Source organism: Balaenoptera ricei, chromosome 7, assembly GCF_028023285.1.
Source record: "Balaenoptera ricei isolate mBalRic1 chromosome 7, mBalRic1.hap2, whole genome shotgun sequence".
NCBI classification, from domain to species: Eukaryota; Metazoa; Chordata; class Mammalia; order Artiodactyla; family Balaenopteridae; genus Balaenoptera; species Balaenoptera ricei.
In genome coordinates, this window is record NC_082645.1 from 46,893,437 (window position 1) to 46,907,545 (window position 14,109).

The window sequence follows — 14,109 nt, forward strand, 5'->3', positions numbered from 1 at the left end:
ATAGATGAATGAGTGAGAGAAATAGAAAAGATTCTGCAACAAGACAAAAGGCAGATGAAAAGTAACCTAAGAAGAGAATTGATTTCATTTGTTGGGAGAGAAGTTAATTTAAATAGTATATTCTATCATCTCCAGTGGTGCACTGAGATAATATAAATCATGTGTTTGTGAATTTGCTTCATACAATTTTAACAAAAGCATTCAAGTTTCTGAAAACCTAAGCTCTGCAGGTTTTGATTTATTTATGAAATGGGTAACATTTACAAAGAAAGAGCAATGACTGACAATGAAAGCATTTAAATTATTATTAACAGTACTTTGCTATACAAGTAGTCAGTGGGAGAGTAAAGGCTGACAAGCTCTCTCTGGTTCTTTGCTATCTGGTTTTGAAACGTCAACAATGATGATATTCCAGGTTCTAATAAAGAGCCCTGGTGTCCCTTGTGAAGACATCTTCATGCCTTTATACTTTTTTTTTTTTTTTTACAGGAACCAATCAAACAAGATGAACCACTGTTCAAGAAAGAAAATCATACACAGTTAAATGAGATAAGTGCCAGTGTTTGTCTTTTTCAAAGTGTTTTTAAACTTAAAAAGTAGATTTAGCACATAGGAAAAGGTGAAGAGGTGGCATCTCTGGAGACACTGGTAATTTTCTTGAATCTCATCAAACCCAAGATAAACTTCCTAAAGCATGGGCCTGAGTTCCTGGCCTAGGGGTACCAGGCCTGGGATCAGGAATTGATCTAGGGAGTTGTTTCCTACATAAAACTGAAAATTTACCATACCCTATGTGAACCAGATACTTTTACCCACTGAAAATTTGATACGCAGTTGACAAAATTTTGGCCTCTTAAACTTTAATTACGCGCTTTGGAAGAGTGGTTGCCTCAATATGATTCTCCCTTCTCTAGTCTTCAGACTTTAGGATGCAGCTGCCCATCACAGGTCCCAAATAGAACTGAGCCTGGTCCACTCAGACTGGAAATGTCACTTATTAGGCCTCGCACTTAGAGTTTTGCATCTGGGTTTCACAATTTGTGATTACTAGTTTATATAAACTCTTCAGAACATGCTTTATTAAATGATTTTTTAATTATTTAATGTATATTCTGAACAAAAAATATTATCTATTATGATTTTGAAAAGAATGTGGTTTCAGACAGTGACTGAATTTTCTTTATATAAATTATGTATAATCAGAAACACTGTGAGTGGTTTCAGTGCCTATGTACAATGCATGTCTAATGATTTTATTTTGTCATTTAATGTCAGCTTATTCTATTATTGATGATATAGCAATCACAGATATAAATAATCTGTAACTAACTCATCAACCTTCTTGTAGCACTTTGTCACTGGCTTCCACGCCCTCAAGTGGAACTGACCGGAAACTTTAAACTCTCTTTATGATTCATATGGAGTGAAACTGTCTACTTCGCAAAGCAAACATATAGTCCAAGGGTCAGAAAAACAGTTTTATTTTTTCCTCCTTGTTATTAACTTACATATGTTTTATGCTCATGTCCAAATGTCTTGTCCTATGAACATAAATTTTCTCTTCTGCAACTTGGATGCTCAAAAGTAACCAGAATTTTACTAGTTTTCTTTTCTACAGTTATACACAGACACAGATAACTTAGCAAAAAAATCAGTTCATCATGGTTCCACAAGCACTGACAGAGAACAGAATTGTCTAATTATTAAAAACAGATGTGCATCAGGAAAGAAAGTGGTCCTGGGCCACAATTTGGATCTATTTGGAGAAGTCAAAGCCATTAGAATCAGTGTATCTGCTATTGTTATTTCCGCAAGTCTTATCTTCCACATTTCTTCAGTTTCAAATGATTTAGATAGGTTTTTAAAGTAAGGAGAAAGTTTTTATTCCTACCTCTTTAGTGATCAGTATGAAACAGTCTGAAACAGGCATTGTCTACCTGAAAAATTGGCATCTAACTTGACTGTCATCAAAGAGGCCAAGGGCCAACTGTGACCTAAGGAAAATTCCTGTAGAGAAGACCAGTGTAAAGTTGTCACACTTTGTACAGTATTTATCTTCTTACTACATATATTTTCTTATTACATAAATATATGTATAAGAAAAGATAGAGATTTTTTACACATATATATTTTTAAAATATTAATAATACTTGTCAAATAAATTTTTTTTAATTTATAAAATGAAGTTTATAAAATAATATATAAAAGGCTTTATCTTCTTACTACATGTATATTTTCTTACTATATACAAGTACGTAGTCTGTATATAGTCGATATGTACTTATGTATAGTATCTAGAAGATAACTATATGTATATAGTAAAAAGATCTCATTTCTTACTTATTATATATCTTATTACTATGTATGTATAGTGTATAGTGTAAATGAACAGTACATATAGTATACAGAACATATATATTCTTAATACGTATATATGTATATATACACACATATATACATGCATATATATAGTAAGAAGATAAAGACTTATATTTTACTTTGTAAATTTTATAAATATGTAAAATATGTATATACAAAAGTTCTCTGACATTTGTTATTATACTCTGCCTTTTAATCATCAAACAGCTGTTGGGTACCTAAACCTAGGCCTGTAGACTGTGAAAGAGAAAAGAAGCAGGGTGGGTCCCCAGGGGCTTATAGGACTCACATTTTTTGTAAACATTCAAGCTCCTTAATGGCAGAAAAGGAGCTTACATTTGTGTTTGCTTCTTCCATTGTACATATGTCCCCAATAAGGTTTTGTGAGGTAGGGATAGATTGTGAAATCCAAGTGCTTTCACCGTTTTAAGCTAAAGTAGTTTAGGAGCCCTCACGTGCATGGGCCTCTTCCAAGTCCTTGGGAGGGTCTCTAGCAGGATGTAACTTTGTTTTTGTAATATTTTTGGAAGATATTTTTAATTCCAATTCACTAAGACTGCTGCCTTGCTCCAATTTGAATCTCTCTTGCCATATGTTACACTAAGTGTGGGCAGGGGCATTGGAAGGGCCACGGGAATTTCATATCTTTAAATTTGTATCATTTTTCTTAAAGAGGAACACAAATTACAAAAGTTAATGGCACCACAAATTCTGGATCTTTTATTACCTTTAAAGTAATCTGGCATAGAATTTCACTTCTACTCTGAAATAGGAATCACTTAACTACCTATGTACAATACTGTGCAAAAGTGTGGGCTCAAGTCAGCTTCTTACAGGACCACAAAACTTCAGTTATTTTTTTTGACAATGCAAAAGAAAGTTTTCTAAAGGAAGTGCCTTGTTTACAGTATTTCCCCAAGGAAAAGAAATTTCCCTCTCTAACCCTAATGAAGTTAATATTGCATAAATGAAATCTTACCATCTTTCTAAAATGATAAAGATCCTAACTAAAGTGCAAAACCTTTTTAGCTTGAGTTAGAATCCTTGTCTGTTCAAAATATTAACATAAGCCAAATATATATACACACACACACACACACACACACACACACACACATATATATATAGTGCTGGTCAGTGTCTGAACTAAATCTTTTTGTCTTCCTAAACAATTATACAACAGTTTATAAAACCAAACAGCTTGTAGAAGGATATCTTATTTAACAGACCCAGAAGTTAGGAAAGGGCAGGCAGTGAATAAAAACCTGTGCCATAATGTAAAGCATCTCTAGTTCATGTAAGAAATGATAAGTATAATGAAAGGAGAAAAAAAGCAAGGTTAAACTTCAAGGACTCTTGAAAGCCCAGAATATTCCTTACTGAACCTCATACCCAGTGTGAGCCACCTCTCATTCCCAAACAATGATGTGTCCTTCCATGACACACTCTAGGCAATTCTTAAAAGGCCACATAACCCACCTTAAAAAGGTCTTGGATTTTATCTGGCCCCAAATGGAAAAGAACATTTACCCTTTACCATAATTGCAATCTTTTTCTTTGGGGGAAATAAAAGATGGTGATTTGCATCAGAATTAGCAACTTTCTTAAGAGAATTAACAACTGAGCTTCCTTGGGTTTATCCTAGAACCTTAGACTCTCAGATTCTATCCTTATAGGTTGCTAAATGAACCATCACTACATTCAAAATGAGATGAAAGAAATTGTGTGAGAATACTAAAAGACTATATTGGAAAGCTTAGCTATAAATCAAACAGAGCTCCCTTTCCTGCTCCAGAGAGGGTGAGTCCCAAATATATGAGGAGATATTGGAACACCAATGCCACAAAGAAATATCACATAAATCTACCTATGCAACACGCAGACTTGGCTGCATTTCTTATTACTCTTTAGAGTTCTTTTCCATTTGAAAAGGAACAAATCTGCAAGAAAATTTTGAAACTTGGACAAAAAAAAAAAAGATTATCAGTTCAATTGCAAAGAACCACATTTTTTCGTTGGTTTTATTTTTTTATTTTTACTTTTTAACATCTTTATTGGAGTATAATTGCTTTACAATGGTGTGTTAGTTTCTGCTGTATAACAAAGTGAATCAGCTATACATATACATATATCCCCATATCTCCTCCCTCTTGCGTCTCCCTCCCACCTTCCCTATCCCACCCCTCTAGGTGGTCACAAAGCACCGAGCTGATCTCCCTGTGCTATGCAGCTGCTTCCCACTAGCTATCTATTTTACATTTGGTAGTGTATATACGTCAATGCCACTCTCTCACTTCATCCCAGCTTACCCTTCCCCCCTCCCTGTGTCCTCAAGTCCATTTTCTACATCTGCATCTTTATTCCTGTTCTGCCCCTAGGTTTTTTTAGATTCCATATATATGTGTCAGCATACGGTATTGATTTTTCTCTTTCTGACTTACTTCACTCTGTATGACAGTCTCTAGGTCCATACACCTCACTACAAATAACTCAATTTTGTTTCTTTTTATGGCTGGGCAATATTCCATTGTATATATGTGCCACAACTTCTTTATCCATTCATCTGTCGATTGCTTATTCATTCATTGCCACATATAATAAGCATTTACTGTGTTCCATATGTATCAGACATTGTGCTATGTCCAAGAGGCAATGTTTTTAAGTCCTACCCTGTAGGAGCAGACAGTTTAAAAACCCAAGAGTAAACACTTAAAATATAATATCAAAACTGCTTAGAGACATGCATACTTAGTGAGTGATTTTGATTTGTCCAGGTTTCAGGAAGAAAAGGACTACAAAAGGAGTCATGAAATCTTCGTTCTGGTGTTGGTTCTGCCAATAACTAATTATGCGACTTGCAGTTCTCCTTTCTGGGACTCTGTTCCTTCATCTGCAAAATGAAAGTTTGACCAGATGTTCTCTACAGTTCCAGGTCTACATTATCTTATTTTGTGGGAATTTCCCTAATTATTTCCCTGTTAATTCTCTTCATTATGGATGGTGTTTAGTAACTACAATAACACAACTTATTTACCCTTCAACGGGCCCGTTCTTTCAAAGACGGCCACCTATATGTCCTTTTTTTCATCACCTCTCTTCTACTGATTGTCCCATTTGCCTCTTCCTTCAGAAAAGGAAACGAAGCACTTTCCAGGTGCTACTCATCATGCCCAACAAACTGGTAAGGACTTTTCTTCAAGGGAAAGATGCTAAAATTGCCCTTCATTCCTACAAAATTCTCCATGCCTTAAAGGGAAATCCTGGATCCCACTATACATTACAACACTTTGCTGGAGGAGACGGTTTTGCCAGTATAAAAGAATTACTCCACGTGGAAGCGGCAGCTTACATGATTATTTAGCATAGGCAGGAGAACTGCCACTTGCCTTGTTCCTAGGGGGAAGGTAGAAATAAGTCCAGGGCTTTCTTTACACAAATCCCTCTATAGAAGTACAAATTTCCACCATAAGATTCCTAGTATAAGGGAAGATAAGTGTCCCTGCTGAGGAAGAATGAAAGCAGAGAATGAAATAAATTCAGGAGACACTACTATTCCCTTTATTCTCCTTGCCACCATCCAAGTTTGGCTATAGTTATCTGAGCCCCTGGACCAGTGAGAATTACAAACCTCTCTCTAGCTGGTATATTGTAGGTTTCAAAGTAGATTCAGAAGATGCCATAGACTGGTTTTCAGACAGTGGTCTAAAAATTTGGTGATTTCAGTTTGTTGCCTAATAGTCAGTTTCTTCATTAGAAATTCATCCACTGTCACAAATTACAAAGTTTTTGTTTTTCTTTTAGCTAAATCTTAGAATAAAGCTGCTTCTCAGGTGAGGACAAAAGAATCTTTTCAAAGAAAACCTGAGATAAGTTACATAAAAGTTGAACTGTGACACTTAATTGACCCTTCTCTCTTTTATATGTATTAAAGATCTTATCTTAAGCCTAACCTTCATGTCTGAGCAAAATTGGTAAATAAGGGAGGAAGACTGACTGTAGCTGATCTTCTTGTAACTGAAGGACAATATTTTGCTACATTTAGTCCATAGACAGTAGAGATGATAAGTGGAGAAGTCAGAATTGTGTCTGTCCCTCACTCAGCCTCACTGAATGACACCTGAGCTAACCATATAAACAAAGATAGGAAACTTTTTTCATAAAGGACCTGAGGTATTTGGGGGGACCATTAACACTGCTGTTGGGCCCATGACAAAGCTTGTCGTGGAGTAGAAGACCCGTACATTCTTATCATTGCAGTGAAGATCATAGTAGTGTTCTGCAAAATGAGAACTCTGATATTACTATGTTAACATCCAGCACAGCAGTGGAAGAGACCTCAGTATCTCACAGATGTGTTGGTACCCTGAGGACATCTCCAGGGTATGGCAGATCCATAGCAGTCATGGATACAGAATGATGCAGTTTATGCCTGGCAGAAATTGATGGGCATAGATAGCATGACAGCTGTTAAACCCAGAGCTAAAATGTTTTTGTGAACTATCAAGTTTCCAAGAAATTCTTGGAGATGAGGATTACATAGTTCAGGATGCTTAAGTACTGTATTAGATGGGAGAAAGAGTTTGTTATTCAGCTTAAGCAGAGACTTTGTTGAGAAAAATTAAAAAGGACATAAAAGTCTCTTACACTGCCACACTTTACCCTCAGTTCATTCATTCATTCATTCAACAAATATTTCCTAAGGATCCACAATATCAGGTACTCTTCTCGGGTTAGGGTGTACTGTGGTAAATAAAATAAACTTGGTTTTTGTCCTTATGGAGTTTATGGTCTAATCAAGGTCACAGATATGGAACAAGCAAGCAATGAGTTAACATATGATAACATTATAACAGATGCTATGAAGGAAAATAGAGAGCTAAGAAAGATAATAATGGAGTGTTGAGATGTACTTTTGTTTGTTTAGTTTTAAAAGGGCTTTCTGAGGAGATGACATTTAAGGGAGATGTGAAGGAACAGGGGAAGCCACGGTTAAAGACGCAATGGTGGGGAAAGGGTTTGTGTGTCTGGGAATGGAAGTCAGGACAGCATAGCTGGAGTTTACTGACAGATTTCACCAGTCTGGTTCTTAACTTGATACGCGTAGCTTTGATACATCACCTCTCTTAATTTCCTCCAGTGTCACAAAGTGAGAAAATGCTTATCAGGAAAAATGTTATAATTGTCGATGTGCCAGAAGTATATTTGATAAACCTTTTTCAACTTTTCATTAAAAAGTTTTATTGGAAACAAAAGAAAAGAGACGAGCTTATGTCATAAAGTATGAGTTGGCCTAGGGATATAGGAAAAGTAAAAACATAGTATCTGGAGATGGGACCAAAGATATTATTTTGTTCTTCAGTATCATAATTGGAGTAATATTGATTTAAATGTGTATAAGATAAAGACATAATTGGTACAATTTAAAACAGAGGTTCTCTCTTTGAAATCTCTTTCAAAGACAAAAGCAAACAAAATATGGTCCAAATATCAAGAGAGGAAACAGAAAATGGCAAGGAGGAACAGAAAATAGAATCTATAAAACAAGATGACAGAAGTAAGACCAAACGTATCAGCTATGACAATGTATGTAAATGTGTTGAACTCCCCAATTAAAAGGCAAAGACTCTCAGATTAGAGTAGAAAACAACATTCAACAATATGCTGTTTACAAGAGACAAACTTAAAACAAGATGACTTGGAAAGGTTATAAATAAAGGATAGGCTAAGCTATATCGGTAAAATGCAAACAGAGTGACAACAGAAGTGGCAATATTCATATCAGCCAAAGTAGAATTCAAGATAAAAATTATTAACAATTCAAAGAGGACTATAGTGTCTTTATAAAAGAAGCAATCTGAATGCAGTCATATTCATTATCAAATGTATGGGCCAAATAACAAAGAATCAAAATACAAAGGACAAAAACCCATATAAATAATTTTTAATTAAATCATCATTATGGTAGGAGACTTTGATACATCACATCAGTTCATGCTGAAGTAGCTGAATAAAAATAAATAAGAACCAAGAGAATTTGATGTATATTAAAATTCACACCTTTAAGACAGAAAATAAAAAGTTCTTATTTTTAAAGTGGCAATAGCCTAGGACATGAAGAGAATGGAAATAAGTTCTCCAAAGCAGAAATTATTCAGATTACACTCTCAAAACACAATGAAAATATTGTAAATTATTTTTTTAAGTTTACACAAAGTACTCCAACAACATAAAAATTTTAAAACCCACTCCCTAATACAAATTGAGTCAAAGAAGGAGCATAAATGAGCCCTATAGACTAGAAAACACCAAACATCATAAAACCAATGAGACCTAACATTTATTGAGTACTTAAATGTGATAGGGACTCTGCTAAGTGCATTAGCTCATGTGATTCTCACAACAAACCAAAAGGTAAGTAATATTTTATTCCTATTTGCATTCACAGAAAGTGAAACTTGGAACTATTAAATCATTTACCCAAAGTAAAATATGTAGCAAGTACCATTGTAGTATCTTTAGTGGATGGAACAATGCTCTAGTCAGAAGCAATTATTAAACTTAAGTCATTTTATTTACATTAAAACAAATTAAAAACTTAAGAAGTTAGAAATAAAGTGAAAAAGAACTCCTAATACATAAGGAAGAAACAGACAACAAAGGTAAGAGCAATTACCAAAAAGACTGAGAGGCAAAATACAAAACCAAATCCAAGATCTTAGTGTTTGGAAAATATAAACATAAAATCAATAAACACCTGACAAATACAAACAAGAAAATAAGATGAAGAACTTAAGAAATTTGGAGATGAAGAAGGATGTGTACAAACACACATGGAGGAAATTTTTAAATATATGAGAATATGATATTCAAGCATAAGAGAATTCATTTGAAAATATGGTCAGATTGAATGAATGTCTGGAAATATTGACTCTCAACAATTACGGTATAATGGAGTTATAGAATTTTTGCATAAATTAATATGAATGTTTTCAAAAGAGAGAACTTATTTCTGGCTTTTTTGAGGGAGGGAACAAAGAAAGTTCAAAGACTAGTGTGTTTAATAATTAAACTCATTTCCTTTCCTTTCCTTTTCTTTCTGGGCACAGGAGAGACTGCATTTTTCAGTCCCTCTATTATTTAACTTCTGGCCAGTGGAATGTGGGTGTTAGTGTGAAGCCACTAAGATTTGGATGTTTGTGATAATAGTTAGCTTTTCTTGCCCAGTTTATATAGAAGGCTTAGTGGAAGTCTTTTCTTTTGAAGTTAAGTAATGAAAAGGATGTGGAAATAGAGAAATGGAAATAAAAAGAATTTGAAGCAGAGGAAAGAAATTGAACAAAGGAGCATGGCCTAGAAAAATGAAAGATATGTACGGGAAGATCAAGTAGTTCAAGTGCCCTCTAGAATTGTAGATGAATGTTGCATAAGTGAGGATGGAGAGAGATGAAGCTTTAGTCTGTAGTCAGACCATGGGTTTGAATTTTAATCTTAGGACATAGTGAATCATTGCATGTGAGTGAACGAATCACGTCATCACCGTAATTATGTTTGAGGAAAATTATGCTGGCAATTACTTAAACAATGTATTGGAAAGATAAGTTAAAGAAATAGCTAAAGGAGGAAAGTCCATTGAAGACATAAAAATCTAGATGAGGCAATGGGGATGGGATCAGTAGGGATGAAGGTAAAAATAAAGAAGGGGAGATAGATGCAACAAAAATTGATGCAAAAGAATTGATGGGATTTGGAATCATACATAGAAACAGAATGACAAAACTGGGAAAAACTTTGGAAATCTATTCCAGTCAGCTCATCTGTTAGATAAATTGAAACTTAAAAGCAATTAAATGAATTGTTCAGTGAATTCATTGAAGCTGTTCATTGGTGAGGCTAAAACCAAGACCAAATTCTTTGAGTTCCCAGCTCATTCTTTCCTCTCTACTAACTTGGATATAGGGAGTCAGGGAAAGGAAACAATTAGATATACCTGGGGTTTTGAACCCATAGTAGGGTATTGCCACAAACCAAAATAGGGAACCCAGGAGCTAAGTCATGTTCAGTTTTGGTTCTAGTGAGACATTGTAACTGAAAAGACCTATCAAACAGGTGAAAATTTATGGCTGGGGTCTGAGAGTCAAGAACAGAATTATGTATTAGAAGTCATATTTATAGTTACTATTTGAAGACTATAGGACAGGAAGGTAAAGAAGAAAGGGCAGGGGGGCAGAAGGGGAAAAGGAATGAAAAGAGATGAGAAAGTAGATAACTCTGGGTACATGTTATTTGGGAGACTGGAAGAAAAATAGGAACTAGAGAAGAATACTAAAGAAGTGTCAGTGATGTTGGAAGTGGCAGACAGATTCTAGATCCAGTCTAGATCTAGGGATGATGTAGAAAGGTTTTGTGCATTGGGAGAAAGGTTGAAGTATTTGACATCTGAGTTCTTTCCAACTCAGAGACTCTGACCAATTATTGTGGCAAAATGTGAAGTGAATTTTGTTAACTCTGACTTCAACATTGGATTTTATGTCTATGCTATTGACTAATGAATTCAGAAATGTAGCTTTTGCATGTGAACACTAAATATTAAAAATACTAGGACTACAAGTTCTTTTGGCACTGTTTTATATCATGGGAGTAGAGGCCAAGTGTAAAACCACACACACACGTACACACACACACACACAAAAAAGCATGCATAAACCACACGTGCCCTTTGATTATTGTGTGTGGAGTTTGCTGCATTGCAGTGACCTGCATATATATTTATATTACCTTCATAGGTGATTTGTGACATTTTCTTCCTGTGTGCTACAACCATTTGGAAAGTTGCTCTCTGAAGAAGGAGCAGGTGGTAGTTCGATATGCGAACCACCTACTCACTCTTTTTTAAAGGGTCTGATAGACAACGTATACACAATAAATGTAAATGATTGACAGAAGCTACCAGCAGAATCTGTAAACAATGAGAGGTCAAAGGTCAACGCAACATTATTTCATCATATAGCACCCAAAACAAGGCACACACAATTCTAAGTTGAACTACTAACATAAGTAAAATGCAAAAAAGGAAATTAATTAAATTTCCTTCTTATCCATAGCCTTAGCACATTTTATTTTAACTTTTCTCCAAATCATTTCTTCATTTCAGCACTTGAACCTTTTCAGTGTGTTCAGGCCAAATCTGCTCTCTCCTCTGTGCTCCCACTTGATTCTTCTGTTAGAGGATCTATCACATTGTATAATATGCAGTTTGTGCAACCTGAAGGTCCCCCAATTCTCATGAAATTGTAGGTACATTTAAGGTACATTGAAAGACACAGACATATTGTCTTGAAAGCCCTTTCCTCCCCTCCCAGTGCAGAACCTCTGCCCGCTCCCCTTTACAGGTCTTCTCCTCCTTCTAGAATTTCTGTGGGCATCCTCATGGCAGAAGGGAGTCCTGCAGGTGCTCCCACGATAGGCAAAACTGCTATCTTAGCTGTAAACCTGCTCAGACAGCCTTCTACTAGATGCCTTTCTAGTAGCAGTCTCTTGGGTCACTCTGCTCCCGAGATCATTGCCTGTCACCAGCCCCAGGGCAGTTCAGCATGCCACCAACCTCAGTCCCTGTGCCCGAATCACTGATGTTCACTGATGGCTTGTGCTTCTGCATCACCACTGCGCTCAGCTGCTGTTCAGTTTCTTTGAGCTAGTTCCCGTACCACCCTGCCAGTGCATTCCAGACTGGGCCTACTGTCCCTTTCACCTCTCATTGCCAAGCCACCAAACGAAGCTTCTACTGCTCACTGGCCCTCCAGGGCTTGCCTCTCATCTGCAAATAAAAAAGCAGCTTCTCTTTCTGTGTGTTCTGGTCCTTTAGAAAAGCCCCACAGTCCTTCATCCCGAGGATATTAATAATAGCTACATTTATTGAATGTTAAATACATGTCTGAAACTTTTCTGAGTGCTTTAGAGATATTGACTCATTTCATCTCTACAAAAGCTCTCTCATATAGATACCATTATTAACTCCATTTTGCAGTTCAGGAAACTAAAGCACACAGAAGTAACTTACCCAAGGATACCCACCTACCAAGTAACAGAAGCAGGATTGAACCCAGGCCATCTGGCTCTGGATCTTGTACTCGTAACAGCTAAGTTACTCAGCAGGAGTCTGGGTCATCATGGGTCTCCTAAAAGCCACATGTTCTTCCCCTCTAACTCTCAGGCCCTGCTGGTCACTCTGGCATTTCTGTTTAGTCATCATTTTCCCTCTAAGAAATACTGTTCCTAGGGATTTTCAGTCAAACCTCTACAAGTTAGCACCTCATCCCAATTCAGCTAAGGTAACAAGTATGTCACCTGTTGTGAGATCAGAATTCAAGACTTTTCTCAAGAACTTTCTAGCCCCATATAAGTCTAGGGATATCACTAGCTGGTGGAGAAGGTTTGCCAGCCCACCAGCATCACCTATCCTAACTGTTTCTCTGGCTCATCAAGAGCCTCCTCCCACTGACTGCTGACTGCCATGACTCCCCACATGGACCATGAGAGCTTTCCATACTTTGTCTTCTGTGTTCTGTTGCATGCATACCATCTAGTAAGTGCTCAATAAGAGTTCAACAGATACGTTTAAATTAATTGATTAGGTCTTTTGGTTATAACGAGAGGAAAATGTTAAATATATCTAGAATTTCAGTTCAAGGCCTACAAGGATGCGTTAAATATTTACTAATAGATATGTAAATATTTGCTATAATATCATTAATATGTAGAAGTTGCACAACTGGCTTTGTGACTCTTCTAAGCAGATGGGAGACAAACTATCACAAACATAAAACAGTTGAACCAACAATGGAATAAGAATTCGAAAATGGGTGTACAAGAAAAAGATTAATATTTTATTATTTATTATGAATTTTGTTTCACAAATTCTATTATTATGGAAGAAATCAGTTCTGGTGACAAGATTGAATTTTTTATGCATTTAAAATACTTACGATTCAACTACAATTGCCACTCTGCTACAAACAGTAAAATGCCAATATACAAACAAATGTCTTGGAATGTGCACAAAAATAGTTGTTAACCCCAAGACCCCCTTGGAAACTCTCCCAGGAAGTCCTGCTGCCTGCATTTGAAAACCACCAATAGAAGTACATGGAGAGTGCATATGACATTGACTTTCTCAAAAAATAAACAAATGGGACCTAATTAAAATTAAAAGCTTTTGTATAGCAAAGGAAACCATATACAGGACGAATAAACAACCCTCAGAATGGGAGAAAATATTTTCAAGCAAAGCAACTGACAAAGGATTAATCTCCAAAATATATAAACAGCTCATGCAGCTCAATATCAAAAAACAAACAACCGAATCAAAAAATGGGTGGAAGACCTAAAGAGACATTTCTCCAAAGAAGACATACAGATGGCCAACAAACACAGGAAAAGATGTTCAACACCACTAATTATTGGAGAAATGCAAATCAAAACTACAATAAGGTATCACCTCACACCCATCAGAATGACCATCATCAAAAAATCTACAAACAATAAATGCTGGAGAGGGTGTGGAGAAAAGGGAACCCTCTTGCAGTGTTGGTGGGAATGTAAATTGATACAACCACTATGGAGAACAATATGGAGGTTCCTTAAAAAACTAAAAATAGAACTACCATATGACCCAGCAATCCCGCTACTGGACATATACCCAGAGAAAACCAAAATTCAAAAAGACACATGCAC